This window comes from Ochlerotatus camptorhynchus, unplaced genomic scaffold, assembly GCF_037179485.1.
Source record: "Ochlerotatus camptorhynchus isolate MF236.1 unplaced genomic scaffold, CSIRO-AGI_Acam_v1.1 ptg000417l, whole genome shotgun sequence".
In the NCBI taxonomy this organism is placed as follows: domain Eukaryota; kingdom Metazoa; phylum Arthropoda; class Insecta; order Diptera; family Culicidae; genus Ochlerotatus; species Ochlerotatus camptorhynchus.
In genome coordinates, this window is record NW_027040903.1 from 1265376 (window position 1) to 1284685 (window position 19310).

Sequence of the window (19310 nt, forward strand, 5' to 3'; positions counted from 1 at the left end):
GAATGGCCATTAATGCGACAGTACGAAATCAAACGCACACTTCTTTGCCTAATCCGTACGATGTACGCGGAGATTTGAAGTATGTCTTCAAATCTACAGGCTATTAAAATTTCTTTTTTTAATATTCCTCTTCAATCCTTATTTGGACCCTACCCGAGGTAATCCTGCTTGGATTTCAATTTGGAAAATTCCTGTTCGATCCTTCGGATTCTTATAGTAATCTGCTTGGAAGTCGATTTGGAGAAACTTGTTCCTGCCGCCATGACACCTAAGCGCAAAAGAAAAGCCTATCGCTTAATCCCCCTTCTGATGAAATTCAATTGAGCAATCAATTTGATATGCTTACGGATGATGAGAATGATCCACACTGATAAAATTTCAAAGATTGTTTTTATGTGAATTTTTGCAATGTGATCGACAAATGATATCTATGTGTCGGACACATACTTAATATGTGTACACATAAAAGCCACATACTATTCATTTGACTCATAAATTTTATGTGTGCTTCTGGGTGGATTCTGTTTATGTGTGGTCACATGAACATCATGTGGAATTTCACATGGAAACTCGTCAATAAAAATGTGTGGAATTTTATTAGTGCATCATTCTGGCAAAATTCCATTGAACCTTCCCGGCTAAATGCCAAAAAGGAAAAGGTTCCCCCTATTGTTGTAACCACTTCCCATTTTCATGCGCTTCGCAGGGATCTTTTGAACTTAGTTCAATTTAAGTTTTCACTGCAAATTGGCCATATATTGGTTGAAACCTTGGACGGATTTAAACGTCTTCTCAAGTACCTTCTAAGTAACGCACATTTTTTTACTTATGACACCAAAACTAAACGTCTATCCAAGGTTGTCTTGAAAGGTTTGCCCAGTGGTGAATCCCTTGATCAAATCAAAGATGAATTGACTGAATTACTTAGAGCTGAGCCTATCCAAGTAATCAAAATGAAAATTAAATCCCATCCGGGCGATTCTCGCAACGTGATTTCTTCGGATTTTTATTATGTTCACTTCAAGTCTAGGCTTAAGGAAAATCTATGCCATGTCCGAGAAAAGTGGGAACACTTTAGGAATTGCAATGAAAACCACATATCCAATTGTTGGGAATGTAAGACTCGCAAAGTGATCCTAAAATCTCATTCTAAGTGACAGGTAGGGAAACGCTTCACGTTCCCGACAAGGTGCTGTTAACATCGGTCAGCGAAGAACTAATCCTACATTCGTACCCGTAGGTACAAATATCACCCCTGCTTCAAATTCTTCATCTATACGTGCTTCCCCAAGTAACAATTTTGGTTTAATGAGGGTTCTGTAGACCATGATTTAAACTTGTAGAATGCTATAAAACCGCGATAAAACCTGCAATGTAACTTGGGTCTCTTGCTGCTAACAATGTTCAGCGTGTAAATGAAGATATCTATGCTGCTATTGCAGCTGGAAGAAATCACAATTCTAGCCAACATAATGCTTACGGAAATTTTGATAATTTTGGCTTAGGAAGCATTACTACTTCTAAAATGTAATTTTTACAGAAATCATTGATTGACATGATTACTGATATGCTGGAAGCTAACTCCATGTTTGATGCTGTTCAAACTGTAGTTCAATTTGCGAATAATATCGTCATGACTTTGAAATTTAGTAATGGATTTTAAAACATTAAATATTTTGAATTGTAATGCTTAATATCCTAAAGATAATGAGGAGGAGCTTGTAGTAGATAGAGTTAGAGTTGAATAAATAATGAGTAGAATCGAGTGAGCGTGAAGCGTGATAGTCCGTATATAAACGGAATCTCATTGGTTAGAGAATTTTGATAGGTTAGCAGGTATAAATATGAAGTACCTAAGCTCGTTGAAGTCATCATATCATTCGCTGCCAGACTGTTGAGCAGTTCAGTCGATTTGAATTCTCTCTAGTTTCGTTCGTTCGTTCGCAAGTCGAATTAGCTCCGCGTTGTGTAGTGACGCTCTCGCTGACCCAGCCATGGGTAAGAAATCGCGCGGTAACGCGAGTGCCGGTTTACCGGGAAAACAGACTCTCCCAGGAGACGGCGCGACCACCGAGCCAGCCCAGAAGAAGCAGAAGAAAACCCCATTGCCCATCCCGACAGGCGTTGCGGACCCGCAGCCGGGGCCTCCCGGAACTAAACGACCCAGACCTGAAGACAGCAGCGCCACCGTATCAGCAGCAAAAAAGCTGCTGAGCAACAATCCGTTCTCCGCCCTGCAGAACGGAGCCCAGCCGCAGTCGGACCCTGAGACGGTGCCGAAAAAAGTTAAGTTGCCACCGTTCTATGTGAAGGGCTTCCCTCCCGGGCTATGGGAGCAGCTGGATTTCTACATTAAGCAGGGCCTTCGCTGCACCATTCAACGGTGCACGGAAGGCTACAAACTGATGGTCCCGGCCGAAAAACACTTCAACGCAGTTCAGGCCCTCTTGGACAGAATGAAGCTGGAGTCGAGCTGGAGTACTTCTCCCACGACATCGAGGCCACCAAGCCGCTGAAAGTGGTGCTGCGCGGGCTCCACGACATGGACACCACCACCTTAATGGACGAGATTAAGGCGAACTGCCTCAAGCCGGTCGAAGTCCACAAGATGACCCGCAGCAAGGCCATCAAGTATCGTGACCAGCTCTACCTGGTCCATCTGGAGAAGAACTCCACAACCGTGAAGGATCTCCAGACGACACGCACACTGTTCCACATCGTAGTGAAGTGGGAGCGGTATAAACCCACCCACCGTGGCGTCACTCAGTGCTCGAACTGCCTATTGTTCGGGCACGGCACCAGGAATTGCCGCATGGCCAGCCGCTGCATCAAATGCGGCAAAAACCACAAGATCGACAACTGCGACAGCATCGAGGAAGCCACTCCCACATGCGCCAACTGCGGTGCCGCCCACAAGGCCACGAGTAAGGCCTGTCCGAAGCGGGCCGAATACGCCGAGATCCGGAAGAAGGCCTCGTCCAACAGCCAGTCCGGTCGCAAGAAGGTTCAAGAAAACAACGCGCAGAACTTTCCTCCGTTATCACCGGTCCAATCACGGCCAATTCCAGTGTTGCCGCCGCTCCCGCTCAACCAACAGTTGGCTGCCACTGCAGTACCCGGTCAAGCCTCCGGGCCATCGACGGATCCCCCTGCTCCGGGATTGGCCGGTACAACCGGTGAAGCTACAGACGATTCTCCGCTGTCAACGGATGAGATCGTCACACTGTTGGCCCAGGCCATCATCATCAAGCGCACCTGCGCAACAAGAACACAACAGCTCCAAGCTATCATCTCCTTCGTCGCTAATTATGGATTGTGAACCCATAAAGATCGCCAACTGGAACGCTCGCTCCGTAGGGGCGAAAAACATTGAGCTTGCAGACTTCCTCCGCAAGCACGACATCGACGTGGGCCTTCTCACCGAGACCCACCTCAAGACCGGTGACAGCTTCTGGCTGCCCGACCACAGCATTGTCCGGCTTGATCGCATCAGCTCCAGGGGGGGCGGTGTCGCGGTCATCATCAAGAAAGGCATCAAGTACTGCACCCTACCCCACTACCGCACTTCCATCATCGAGGCCGTCGGCGTTGAGGTGGAAACATCGACCGGAAACGTCCGGTTCATCGTTGTCTACTGCCCCCGGCAATGTACCGTTAGCAATGGTACAGCACAGCAGTTCAAGAACGACCTTGCCATCATAACCCACACCAATGCCCGCTTTGTAATCGGAGGGGACCTGAACGCCCGGCACGAGGTCTGGCGGAACTACCAGCAGAACCAGAACGGCCGCCTGCTATTCGACCATTTCCAGCATGGTCTCTATTCCGTCTGGTTTCCGGACGAACCAACCTTCACATCACCGACGGGCAACCCATCGACGCTGGACCTGTTCTTGGCAAACACCAGATTAGCCAAGCCGGTTGCCGTCAACGACCTGAGTTCGGACCACCAACCGGTGCTGACCGAGCTGGGCTACAACGTGGCCCCTGCACCGTGCCAGCGGAAGGACTACCATCGAGTCAACTGGGTCCAGTTTCGACGCGTGGTCGACCGCCGCATCGACGACAACCCACCGCTCGACACAGTGGAGGACATCGACCGGGCCCTGGAGGGTCTCCATCAAGCCATATCCATGGCTGACGAAGAGTGCGTTCGACGAGTTCCTGTGAGGGGTAAGTTTCAAGCAATTGATTCCCACACCAAACTCTTGATTCGGCTCAGAAATGTTCGTAGACGCCAGTTTCAGCGGACTGGGGATCTGCAGCGTAAATACGAAATGGTCGATCTGAATCGGCAGATCGCTTCCAGAATGGTCTCAATCCGGAACGAGAGTTTCGGGCGGCTCGTTCAGAACCTGGACGACCGTTCCAGACCATTCTGGAAGGTTTCCAAGGTGCTGAAGTCTCACCCCAAGCCCATTCCACCACTTAGAGTCAATGACGAACGGCTTATCACCAACGAAGAGAAGGCCAATGCAATTGGGGAGCACATTGCCCAGTCGCATTTGCTTGGCTCTACAATCCCAAGTCCACTCGAGAACCAGGTTGTGCAGTGCGTCCAGACGTTAGATGCCTCCCCTTGTGCCGTCCCTCCAGAAGAACGGATTACAGAGGAACAAATTTGCTCAGCGCTGAAACACAGTACGAACATGAAGGCTCCCGGGTTTGACGGAATATTCAACCTAGAGTTGAAAAATCTCAGCGCGAGGGTGCACTCGCTGCTGGCTGCCATCCTCAACAGATGCTTGGAGCTGCACTACTTTCCAAGCATCTGGAAGGTGGCAAAAATCATCCCGATCCGCAAACCTGGGAAAGACCCTTCACTACCGTCAAGCTACAGACCGATTAGCCTGCTCTCAGCGCTGAGCAAGCTGTTCGAAAAATTGATCCTCAGCCGACTAAACAAGTTTGTGGAGGAACATGACATTCTTCTTCCGGAACAGTTCGGGTTCCACAAGGGGCATTCCACCAATCATCAGCTAGTGCGGGTGATGAATAACATCCGAAGTAACAAAGCTGTATCCAAGTCCACAGCCATGGCCTTGTTAGACGTCGAAAAGGCGTTTGACAATGTCTGGCACGACGGACTTATATACAAGCTTTGTAACTCCAACTTTCCACCATACCTTGTGAAAATCACCCGTAACTATCTCCAGCAAAGGTCGTTCAGGGTGTCGTTGAATAGTTCCCTTTCGGGACAATTTCCGATCCCAGCAGGTGTTCCGCAAGGGAGTCTGCTGGGACCACTGCTTTACAGCATCTACACGTCGGACATCCCTCCTCTAGGAGACGGTTGCGTGTTCTTTCTGTTTGCAGATGACACCGCGATAGCCGTCAAGGGTAGGATGCCTCGTGAAATTACGAACAAGCTCCAACGATGCCTTGACACCTTTACTGATTATGCCACCACGTGGAAAATCAAAATCAACGCCTCGAAAACCCAAGCGATCATGTTCCTTCACAGACAATCATTAAAACTTAAACCGTCTCCCTCCTGTACCGTAATAATGGATGGTACAAGGGTCGAGTGGTCCACTGATGTTACTTATCTCGGGATGTTGTTCGATGAGAAGCTCCTGTTCCGCTCGCACATAGAGAAAACCCTAGTTAAGTGCTCCGCCTTGGTTAGGTGTTTGTATCCGCTCATTTGCCGCAGATCCCGCCTCTCAAGGCAAAACAAACTGGCTGTTTACAAACAGATCATAGCCCCCGCGATCTTATATGCCGCCCCGGTGTGGGAATCGTGCGCTCAGACCCACAGGAACAAAATCCAGGTTGCACAGAATAGAGTGTTGAGGATGATCCTAGATCGTCCATTCGACACAAGAATAGCAGACCTCCATCAAGAGGCAGAAATTCCCAAAGTAGATTCCAAAATTGATGATATGACAACTAAATTTATTCAAAAATGCAATCTTTCTGAACATGCTTTAATAAGCAATTTGTACATAGTAGGTTAAGTGTATATAGTAGAGTAGGTTAGTTTTAAGCTGTCAATAGTAGTATTAAGTAGTTTCTCTTCAAATTCTAAAAACAAAACAAACCAATCCCACCAAGGTGGTCGACCGTGTACTAAGTCTAGGACTAATTCTGTAAAACAAATTTTGAATTTTGCCCATACCTAAAGATGAAGAAAGCAATTAAATCACTTAGTAAAAATTTATATGGTAATCGTCCAAGTTAAACTAAAATAAAGATCATTTAAACTGGAAAACTCGTTGAAGTCATTCTTGTAACGAATTTTGGAGGTGACGGACCACCACCAGCAGCAGAAACAGCAGCAACAGAAACAGCAGCAACAGAAACAGCAGCAACAGAAACAGCAGCAACAGAAACAGCAGCAACAGCAAAAACAGCAGCAAAAGAAACAGCAGCAACAGAAACAGCAGCAGCAGCATATACAAATGGCCCGTGGGAGCTGCATCGCTAATTCGTGTAGCCGTGACCAAGGCTGGAAACCTCGGTCCGGTCACGACAATGCACAGTGGTCCAGAATGCAAATTTAGGTGGAATGATATGTTTTGAGCCTGAAATTGAAACTTTAGACTAAAAGTCTCTTCTACAAAGTTGTTCCTTATAGTTAGGCCCTCATTTTTATCACAATGAATTCTAGGGTGGTTCCTATTATCATTAAAATCAAAAATCTAACTTTTTTGTTTGAATAAATTAAGGTATACATTCTTCGGCAAAGTTATAGCTGAGCTAATTTCAAGCAACTTTGTTGAAAATAACTTTTTTGTATCTCTTAAATTGGCCGATTTAGAGCTATTTTCTTGAATTGAGTTAGGGTGGCTCTTAAAAAAACAGGTTTTTTGCTCTATTTTTCTTATTTCGAATTTCTCAGCAAAGGAGTTTTCAGATAACTTTTAGATCTTAAGAAGGCGCAAATTTTTGCTGCAGAAAGCTTGTCAATATCTTTCGCCGATCAAGAGTTATTGACGTTTTTATACTAAAAATATGCACTTTTCAAATGTTAATATCTCTGGTTGGGGCAAACAAAAAAAAAGTTTTTTTGCGGCATTTGAAAGGGCGTATGTTATTATCAATAATATGACAAAATTGGAGGTATGTTATTTTTTAAACTCGTATAAAATCAATTTGAATTTATTCATATTTTTTACTATATTTGAGTATATCTTTTTTATTAGAAGAGATACAGGCAACACATACAGCTATAAAACATTCATCTTAAAGAGTTTTAAAAGTCTCTAGAAGATGACTTTCATGATAAATTTCAAATAAAAAAGTTATTGGCAAAATATGGATTTCATAGGACCACTCTAATGACAAATTTATATAAAATGTGCTAGTACATTTGTTTCAATATTTGGACATTTAGTGCCTTCAAAGAAGTTTTTGTTCTTAAAAATTCCCTTCTTTTGGTGTTTGCAAACGTCAGGGTGGTCCTCAAATTAGGGAATTTTTAAAACTAACTTTTTTGTTCTACAAAATATAAACATGTGTTGTTCAACAAAGTTGTAGCTAAGTTACTTGCAAGCAACTTTGTCGAAAATAATTTTTTTCTATCTCTTAACGTTCTCATTTTAGAGTAATTTTTCGGAGTTGACTTAGGGTGTTCCTGGAAAAAATAGTTTTTTAGCAATAACTTTTTTATTTGAAAATTCTCATGAATGCTATCTTCTAGAGACTTTTAAAACTCTTTAAGACGAATGTTTTATAGCTGTATGTGTTGCCTGTATCTCTTCTAATAAAAAAGATATGCTCAAATATAGTAAAAAATATGAATAAATTCAAATTGATTTTATACGAGTTTAAAAAATAACATACCTCCAATTTTGTCATATTATTGATAATAACATACACTCTTTCAAATGCCGCAAAAAAACTTTTTTTTTGTTTGCCCCAACCAGAGATATTAACATTTGAAAAGTGCATATTTTTAGTATAAAAACGTCAATAACTCTTGATCGGCGAAAGATATTGACAAGCTTTCTGCAGCAAAAATTTGCGCCTTCTTAAGATCTAAAAGTTATCTGAAAACTCCTTTGCTGAGAAATTCGAAATAAGAAAAATAGAGCAAAAAACCTGTTTTTTTAAGAGCCACCCTAACTCAATTCAAGAAAATAGCTCTAAATCGGCCAATTTAAGAGATACAAAAAAGTTATTTTCAACAAAGTTGCTTGAAATTAGCTCAGCTATAACTTTGCCGAAGAATGTATACCTTAATTTATTCAAACAAAAAAGTTAGATTTTTGATTTTAATGATAATAGGAACCACCCTAGAATTCATTGTGATAAAAATGAGGGCCTAACTATAAGGAACAACTTTGTAGAAGATACTTTTAGTCTAAAGTTTCAATTTCAGGCTCAAAACATATCATTCCACCTAAATCTGCATTCTGTACCACTGTGCAATGGCGCAGCTGGTAGCAGCATATAGTGTAAAAGTGAGTATAGTGAGATAGTAAAAAAAAAAAAACTTAGAAAATTTTCGCAGCATACTTACCATGACCTGATGGATGGTAAATAAGAATTACCATGACCTGATGGATGGTAAATAAGAACTACAATGACCTGATGGATGGTAAATAAGAATTACCATGACCTGATGGATGGTAAATAAGAATTACCATGACCTGATGGATGGTAAATAAGAACTACCATGACCTGATGGATGGTAAATGAGAATTGATACGACATGATAGAGGGAAATGTGAACTGAAGAAATTTAACATGACATGAAGGATGGTGAACTATGCTAAAAATAATAATAATAAGGATTCTTGAAATTTTCCGGAGTGAAAGGTCTCCGAGGAAAACATATGTATTATTTTACGAAACGAGAAAATTCAAGGCAAGATAGATAGTGGATGGTAAAGAAGTATTACCATGACCTGATTGATGATAAATAAGGATTACCATGACCTGATGGATGGTAAATACGAATTACCATGACCTGATAGATGATAAATAAGAATTGACACGACATGATGGAGGAAAATGTAAACTGAAGAAATTTACCATTACATGAAGGATGGTATACTATGCTTAAAATAATAATAAGGGCCTGTTCATAAACTACGTAGACAGTTTTTTTGGTATTATTCACCCCCCCCCTCCCCCTGCGTAGACAATTGTCCATACAAAAAAATTAAAATTTGTATGCCCCCCCGTTAAACTGTCTACGTAGCTTATGGACAGCCTCTAATAAGGATTCTTGAAAATTTCCGGAGTGAAAGGTCTCCGAGGCAAAATATGTATTATTTCACGAAGCTAAAAAACTTCAAGGCAAAATAGATAGTATAGTGGATGGTTAATAAGTATTACCATGACCTGATTCATGATAAATAAGAATTGATACAACATGATGGATGGAAAAGTAAACTGAAGAAATTTACCATGACCTAATAGATAAATAGCCATGACCTAATGGATAATTAGTTCATCTGAAATTTTCCTGATAAATTGAAAATGCTAAATTTGTTCCAATTTTGAAGCTGGAATATCGATTGTTTCGTGAGCTGTGTTGCACCGTCCTGTTGGAGCCACATATTGTTCACATCCATATCGTCCACTATAGGCCAGAAGAAGTCGGTAATCATCGACCTGTAGCGCTCTCCGTTGACGGTGACCACCAGTGTCGTTTTCGAAGAAGTACGGACCGATGACGCCTCCGGCCCAAAATGCGCGCCAAACACCGACCTTCTGGGTATGCATTGTCACTTGGTGGACCTAGTATGGATAGGCCTTATCCCAAATTCGACAATTCTGCTTGTTCACCTACCCGTTCATCCATAAATGGGCCTCGTCGCTGAAGAAGATTTTTCGGGAAAAAATCGGGTCTGTTTCCAACTGCTTCAAAACCCAATCAGCGAACACACGGCGCTGCTGTCTATGATTGTTAAGCTTGAGCTCCTGGGTCAATTGGATCTTGTCGGGGTACAGACCCAAGTCTCGACGCAGATTTCGCGAAGTTGAAGTCTGCGAGAGGCCCAGTTCTTGTGCGCGGCGCAGAATCGACTGCCGCGGGTTCACTTGCACACTTTTGCGTACAGCGGCGATATTCTCGGCAGACCTTGAGTTCCGATGACGTACGGGTGGTGGTTGAGCGTTTACCGAACCAGTTTCCTCGAATTTGTTAACCACATTGCGAATAGTCCTCTCGGTAGGACAATTATTGCAACCGTAAAATGGGCGAAGCGCTCATCGGAACGTTGCTCGCAAAGAACACTTACTTTGATAAAACAATGTTATCACCAGCACGAGCTGTTGGACGCTATAACCAACCCGTCAGCACTCGTGTTTATTTCAGTTACCGTGGGGACGTAATTTGTGATTTGCCCCGGTCCCTTTCAAATTTTATCATTATTTATGTATGGTCCTTAAATTTGAAATGACGCTCCACATTCATCTAGTGATCGCCGATTTTCATTCGAATAATCGATTAACGAACCGAAAACTAAAATATTTGTAAACGGTTATATCATGCCGATATAAGCATTAACTTCCCCAGAGGATCATCACCCATCGTTTCAAACATGTGCTGCACGCTCATTGGTGCAAAAATAACAGTACAGCGATAAAAAATAATCGATTAGTTTTTAATCGAGTAATTAAAAAATGAGACATCTCTGATTATGGTGTGATTGTTTTGATAAAAAAGAGCGCAAAATTTCATCTCTACCGAGGGGGCAGCAAAACCACAAAATTACCTTACATAAGGGGGTATTCATTGGTTGAAAAGGACCGTGAAAGAGGACACTAAAATAGAAAGTTTTTCTTCCGACAGTTTCATCTTAGTATTCTTCTGTGCTATAACACTGCATGGTAATTTGGGAAGACACCATGAATAAATGACAGCTGATTTGACACTTGTAGCTACAACAATATGAATGCCGCAATGAACTGCCTATGTTAGAAAATCCCTATTGGAAAACTTTTTACTAGCATAATCAAATAGCGAAGCTCTATAGTCATCACGAATCACGATAGAACTTTTTCTTTTTATCAAAAATTGTTGGCGTACTTCTGATGCGAAATCATCCAACGCAGAGAAGTACAACAAACTAAAAAAATTCAAAGCGTCAAGAGTAGTTACGGCGCTTAGATTTAATTTCCTCTCGCAGAGGCAGGGTTTCCTTGCAACAAAATAAAATGTTTCAGATAAGAACCGTCTGAGGCATCTGCTGTTGATTTTCTCAGACAAAAAGTCCCAACATTCTTTCCGATCTGAAGCAAATTATTTTAATCCAAAGTAGAAGCAATCCAAGGAGCTGTCCATAAATTACGTAGGCAGTATTCAATCTCCTCTCTTTCTTATAAAACACTTATTAGCAAACTGCCGGGGTCTGGGTCTGGTTTCAATCCCAGTCGGCGCGTTCGGAATTTCATGTGGCATTAGTTGATGGGTCAATAGGTGGTCCAGGTGTGTTAACTGCCAACCTTGGCGTCAGTAGCATTGGTACTCAGGTTGTTGAAACGAACATCTAGTTAGTGGAAGGTCGAAATGTTATTTCCCATGAGGTTCGAGAGGCAAATAAACTGACGAATTTCATAAGGTTCGACTTATGAACGACACATATGAATTTCATAAACGTGACTTATGAATGATTTTCGTCTAACAAGAGGTAACTCTTATACGCCTTAAAGGCTCAACAAAGGGTAAGTAAGGGTATTCTTCTTCTTTTAGAAATATCATTCAATCATCATCATTAGTATACCCATACATTCACACAATATGATTTTAGAACGAAAATGTCCCGTTTAAAACACATTCGCTGTATTTACTTACTTGTGTTCTTCAAAGCATAGCACAATTACACGCAATCGAATACACGAAACTTAACACAACTGCTTCACAAAACTCTTGGTGAACAACATTGAACACCAAGAAAATCACTTCAACTTTACTGCTTTGCTAGCGATCGTAAAAGCACCGACGAACCGACGTGACAGCTCATACAAGCTACTTTCAAATACGTGCCCAAGACGCCATATTTAAAATACGTTAAACACTACCAACATCTACTCATCCGATCGCGTCACACCATGAGCAAGGACACGAACCCACATATAATTTATATTGCCTTGGTTTGCATCTCACCTCGTTTGACAGACCTGATCGCTCGTTTGAAAGTTCGAATCGCTCGTCTGACAATTCAAATTGTGGACAAGCGAAATGCTCCTGTGGCATGTCGGTTCGTCGGTGGTAAAAGTATCATTGAAAAAATGCGTTGCCAGATGTATTGCATCTACACACAAAGAAAAATCGTTGCTAATATTAAAAAAAAAACATTGGTGGAAATAAAACTTTGCATTGGTTCTTTTTGGTAGAAAGCGGTTAGCGTTCAAAATAAAAGTCAATACATTATCAAATCAAAAGTTTCCCGATCACTACTTTCAAAAGTTTAAGCTTTCAAACTGAATTGTACTAATGTAAAATGAAAAGCGTGACAGTGTTAAAATTAAAAACGAATTATTTTCAACCTTTTGAAATTAAAGGTTGTATTATTATTGTTAAAAATAAACGTTTTCAGTTTAAAAACTAGTGTTTTCAATGTAATAACATCGTTTTTCATTTCAAAATCTATTAAAATTTGATTGGTGAGGAAGTAAACATATTAAATTTTAATAAAAAAAATGTATTTACTCGTATTAGGGATGTCTTCTCTTCCCGATACCAAGATGAGCTGATGCTCAACTTGTTCACGCCATTTTTACTACTCCGATCCACATGAGGGGAACATCGGAACAGGCATTGAGGGTGGTGTAACGGAATCGGTAACGGGCATTTGGTGTGACATCAATCGCATCAGTAGCATTGCAACAGCCCTAAGTGAGGAATATTTGGTAGAACATTCTACTGGGGTGAGTGCTGGTCATTTTTAGGAATGAGAAGATGATCGGTTCCAGTGAAACTTATAAACTAAACATGTTTAACAAACTCTTGAAATAAATTAAGGCATGATTACTAGTTCTGAATGAATTGCGCATTCAATCCGATGAGATCAAAATCGTAAAAATCCAGAGCCCGATATCCGTTAAACTCTGCTATATTTGTCAGAAAATCCATCGAGAGCTTCTAGGAGAATCAGAACTGATGAGAACCGTCTTCGGAAGTAGCATTCCGGTACTGCAAAAGTAAAACGAATGAAAACCATCATCGAACTATTTCCAAACCTTCTCACCTTGATGATTTCCTCTTGGATTGCTTGGATTGTTTCCCTCCGTCTGCGGTGATAATTGCCTCCAATCCGTCGAAAATAAGCTAGCGGCGGCATGCCAGAAACGCGATTCCGGGGGCTGGGAGAAACCGGTGAAAGTAAAGTGTGGGAATCTGCTTGTTTTGAGTCGAATTTGGCGGTAAACAGAAGTCCAGTGCTGCCAAAAACTTTGCTCTGAAGAAGTATTTTTGATAGTACTACAACTTTTAAATAAAATAAAATGCACTTCTATAATTACAACTCGAAATTGAAGAAAGAAAAAAAATAATATAAATTGAAATTGCATTATTTTTATGGCAACAATTTTTGTTCTTTGTGTGCAGCAATGAATTTAAGTTAATTAAAACAAGTAATTTCTAAGTTTGATTCCGTAACATAGATGAGTGGACGATTTAAATCGTGAATAAATATCAAAAACTGAATAAATAAAACAAAAACGACAATTTTAGGCATTTTACCGGTCCAATTAAAAAGAGTCACAGAAGATTGAATTAACCATTAAAAAGAAATATTGCAGCAGTGCACGTTACCTATCATTCGTTTTCCCTCTTATGGTGGTAAGCTCCAACTCGGATTAACTTTTAATACTGGCACTGATTGAAAGATCTGCCAAACATTTGTTATGACATTCGTGATCAGGATTTAATCCGAGGATAATACGGGTTGAAGCTTACCACCATCAGGGGTGTAAACACAATTTCACACAGCGCGGTCTGGCAATGTGATTTTTAGTCTACAACATCCTTATGCACTAGGTAGTGTGACGTCACATTAGCTATTGTATTGAAATGAAGGAAGAAAAGAGATGGATAAACTTTCCTCAGTTGTTATTTATGAAATATGGACAGTTTTGGCGTGGTGACATGCACTTCTAATGAATTTTACCAATACATTTAGAAAATGAGGAAGTAAACAAATTATTTACCCTTTGTGGAACCTTAACCATTTAATTTTCCAACGCGTTGAAAGACAAGCGGTCAACACACGAACTCCGTAATCTCAACGTTGATAGTTCGGTTCCAGTTGACTTCTTTTTATAATTTTTTGTCAACATTATTTTCATAAGGCGAATCAATGAAATTTATACTGATTCCATATGGCTAAAATTCAAAGTGGTTCTTATGGAATTCTGACGTGCTTTTGCCACTGAGACATCCACAGTTGTTAATTGAAAGCTTTCTACCATTTTGTACCATTTTTGTATGAAAATAATTGAGTGGCAAATGTGCCTACACTTTTTGAAAAACTGCCAACCAGTGTTGGAAAAGTTCGCGATATTTCACGAAGTTCTCCAAGGGAAAAGTTCGTGAGTCATAGTGATTTTTTGCGAACTTTTCCATCACTGCTGCCAACACACAAGCAGTCGTGAATGGTATATGTACGCTGTATATGTACCTATATTGCAGGCGAATGGCGGAGATATACAGTTTATTTGTTTCGTTTATTTGTTATGGTTGCATCAACAGACTAGAAATAGTCCCAATGATGTGTTGTAAAAAGGTACAGATTATACAGACGACATACATATACTACAGTTTCTACAGTTACAAACGAAAATAACTTGGAAAGCATTGTCAAGTTACTAAAAATTTATAAGTCTTAAATTTTACACTTAGCTGTTGGGTATCAAGCGCCTTCGGTCAGCAAAAAAGGAAGAGAATCTTCGGCGAAGCATATTCCGTGTCAGTTGGGAAAATGTCGGAGTCCATTCTTTTTCAAAGCTAATTACATTTTAGCTGCCAGCTTGCTTGTGACAGTAAATTACCAACTCCCTTATTTACGCATAATTTTAACATCTATGCTTGTTCGGGAGCAGCGTGAATACCACCCACCCTAGGATACAAACCTGGGTACACAAGCTCTCTACTCTCTGCGATGGACACCAAGAGAAGATACACATCATCGATTGGTTTGGAGAGATCGGTGGCGTCATGGATTCATGATTACGGGTGATCGGGTAGATGTAGGAAATTAGATAAATGGGCCAAAATGGAAAATCTTTATCACGTCGACGAACCCCGGGAAAGGTTATTCGGGATCGGGCGATGGCAAATCATGGTCACGTTGAATAATTAATACCACTAAGATCCACCTTTGGTAAAGGGACTCAGAGGAAAATTCAACACCGATCGACACTTACACGATTTCCACCGATACTGGAACCGATCAACAATACGGATGGCATTACGGAATGGCATTGGCGGAATGGTATAGCGATCGAATTCACCCATGTGGATTAGCTTGAGGACACTATTTTTCGTTAAACTGGTTTGTTATTTGATCACCGAAATGGAAGGCATCATTTGCAACTGCAAGGTTGTGAACTAAGGAAACTCGCCAGCCATTCTTCTTTGGCAAACTTCACACCGTACACCAATGACTTAACACCTACTACATTCATCCGGATTGGAATTACGTCATTTGTTGGATCAAACACGGGATATGGAACCGACCGATTCAACCCAGGTGGAATGTCTGTTTACACAGGTAACTATTATTTAGCGTGTGTCCAGCCGAGGCTACACGAAATAAAACTAACACGAAATTTTACGATTCCCCATCTACTGCAATTCACCGATCCGGAGCGATCAACCGCACTGTTAGACAAGAGTTATCCTACTGGATACATGGAAATCCACAACTCGATCATCTATTACGGAATGGTTCGGAATTGAACATAAAGCACTCAAAACATCTGAGCAACGTTCACGTCGCACTACTACAACGATACTAATGAACCATAGGAAGGACACCCACGAGCTACGGTCATCATCGCTTGGATCTCGAAGTTTCATGTTCGATCGAAGTCGGATGTCGTCATACACGGATTCATGAAGTTTCGAGTTATTGAAATCAATCATCCTCGGAATATCTCGGATCAACAAGCACCAACACAACTGTTCAACCCAAATGGACGGAGGAAAATCGAATTAGATTGGTCAGCTGTGCCTCTTCGTTAAATCTTCGGTTCATTCAGCATCCAACGGCTTCAGTACGCAAAGGGCAGTCTTGAACATTTTGCAGTAAATAGATGGTTCCATTGATTCCCACTTCAATCTACGGTTCCAAGAATTCCCCTCCAACGGACAACGGGCACACAGGGTGTCTGTTTTCATTCCTATGGGTCACAAGCACACAGGGTGTCAGGCTCCAATCCAACGGATTACGGACATAGAACGTCCGATTCCAATTCCATCGGTAAGTGGGCACATGGGTGTTCACTCTACACAATTATGGTACACGGATACAATGGGTGTCCAATCCTTTTCCATTCCAAACGGACGCTAAGGGCGTCTGTTTTCATCTCCTATGGTACACAGCCACAAAAGGTGACCGTTTCCTACACCTACGGACCAGCACACTAGGCGTGTTCGCTTCCTACTCCAATGGTACATGGCTCCAATTAACCAAGGAAAAGCATCCAGGCAACAAACGGATGTTCGTTGTCTAATCCCGGCATTGGTAACACAATCACCTTCCAGAGCATCCAGATACTAGGGGTGTCGACACGCTAACCAATTTGCATTGGCAATAGCTCATGGATGATTGTAAGCCACCAAACCTATAAACGCTCATGAACAAAGAACATTCAATGAGCACTACACCAACACAATCCGATGGATATAGGGTATTCATCACGCCATGAACGCTAGGGGTGTCCAACGGAATCAGGAGCATAGGAATTCGAATCGAATCCAAGTCGCTCAGCCGTCAATCATGCTGAAGACAATCGACTCACATCACAACACCAACAACAACATATTTGATTTTATGGGTTCATCTACTGACAAAGGGAGTCAGGATCCAACCAACGCTCGATAATAATTCGATCGTGATCAATACCACACCAAAAAACCTAAGAAGGCTTCCTAAAGATTTTCGTCGCAGTTGGCGCAGAAATTTTCAAGCGAAATCAACCGAACCATCTTCAAATAACAACAGCTGAAACCGATTCGAGAGGTGGGTTTAAAAAGGTGTATCAACGCAATCGTTCATCTCCGATCTCCAAGGAGTGGATGGACTGAACCAGGTTGAAGGAAGTAAAGGAATAGGATATAGCAAGGAACAAGGATCAAGGACAAGGATAGGGATTAGAAATTGCAAGGGCGGATTAAATACCGGATGGACGAACCAAGAGTCAAGGCGGACCATGATAAAAGTTCAGAAATCAGGGATTTCAGGGTTGGCGAGGATGTTGGAGAGGAGCCCAGTCCAAATTGAAGAAGCACGACCGAAGAATATTTCACCCCATTGTACCATATGATAAGATTACGAGGTGAATTTTGGACATCGTTCTTCGGACATATCCATACATGGAGCAACGGAAGTACAGTCACACATCACAGGACAGGAGAGGATCACCGATCATCGATCACCATCGATCGGCAACAGGAGCGATGGGAGAAATAAGGTTCTCTCGTTCTCGGCCATCCCAGCATCCAAAGACAGCGACGATCAGGCAATTAATTGGATCATTAGCTCCGGTTAGACCTCCAAGGAAGATGGATAGGCTACCGTGTAGAATTTTAACGTGTTCTTTGTTACTTGTGATATATGTTACTTAATGTAAATATATGTAGTGGTTTTATGTTTAAATATAGTTAGTGGATAATTACCGTTGCCTATGTGTTTAATATCTAAGGAGAAAGTGATCGGTCCTGAATCTCAGCATAAACACTGCGGGAGTGCAGTATTTACCCTACATCAACCGTTCCCATCAATACCACCACCGTGTTGGAGGAGTGGAGCACCACCTACATTATACAGTCCACGAAGGAACAAACTCCCCAAGGACTCTACCCCAACAATGTTTATGATTGGTTTGTATTCATTCTTATCTTTTATTTCCATAAAATAAATGCAGTAATTGGCCAGAAATCAGGACGTATATTTATGTCGCTGGTTTTGTCTGCTTCTTTGTGCGAAAATGTTCTGTCACTGGCAGCAAACAGTTTAGATATGTATCGACATTATTCAGCTGGTCAGTTGGTTTTTTTTTCTGTTTCTTCACTATAGTCATTGCGAAAAGTATCAAATGTTAAGGAAAACATGTTAAAAACCTGTATCATGCCATTGGCAAGTACAATCAGGGAAGCTGAGGTCATTTTCATTTTCATCTCGAAAAATTCCTAGACGGGTGCGGGAATCGAACCCATCATCTTCCAGCATGATCTTGCTTTATAGCTGCGCCTTTACCGAATGAGCTAAGGGAGGCTCCCATCTTAATAGCTACGTAGGTTTTGGAACGCTCCTAAAAAGGTAGGGTTTTGTGTGAGTGTGCTTTCTCTGCCTGGAGTGTTCTTTCAGGGTGCAATCTATTTTCTTTGTAGTATTTTTTCTCCTTAAATGTTTGTTTTCATTTCCGCTATTCCCGGTTCCGGAAAGGCTGGTTCAATTTTTCTTATTAATTGAGCAATGTTTATTCACTGTTCGTTCGCATTCGTTTGATGTGCAGGCTTGCTAAACAGCGTTTAATGTATAGATTCCGACCGGAGGCATTTTGGAAAGAAGGATTTATTCTTCACTGTTTTCGCTTTCGAGGATTAATGTTTATACTAATTTATGAGGCTTTGATAATAGACGGCAAAAGGAAATTAAGATGAAATTTACTTCGGTACCTTTTCTAAAAAAATCAAAACCCTTTTTTTTCGAGGCATCAATTCAGACTGCCGTCATAAAAACCACTAATCCCAAGAGTTTTTGAACGGCAACACACGATATTTCCTGTAAAATGTATTGGTTAACCATTATACAGCCCCCCACGATTTGTGCAATCGCATATGTGATGCTATGCTACGCATCAATTCAGACTGCCGTCATCTTATCTAAAATGGCATGGGGAATGCAATGAGAACCTGTTAGCAATCTCTAATGTTGAACTATTGGCCCATTAATGGGCCCATCGCTAAAAATCTGCTATTCATTAATTTTATCTAGATGAACGCTACAGTTTTGCGGTAGTGGCGGGAAATTCAAAATGAACCAGCTAGCAGGACTTGGGTGCAGTTTCTCGTTTTGGCGCCACTTTTACTATTTAACATAGTTAAAGTGGCGCCAAAACGAGAAACTGCACCTAAAGGGTGATACGATCAAAATTTGGTAAATATCAACTTGACGTATTTCTTT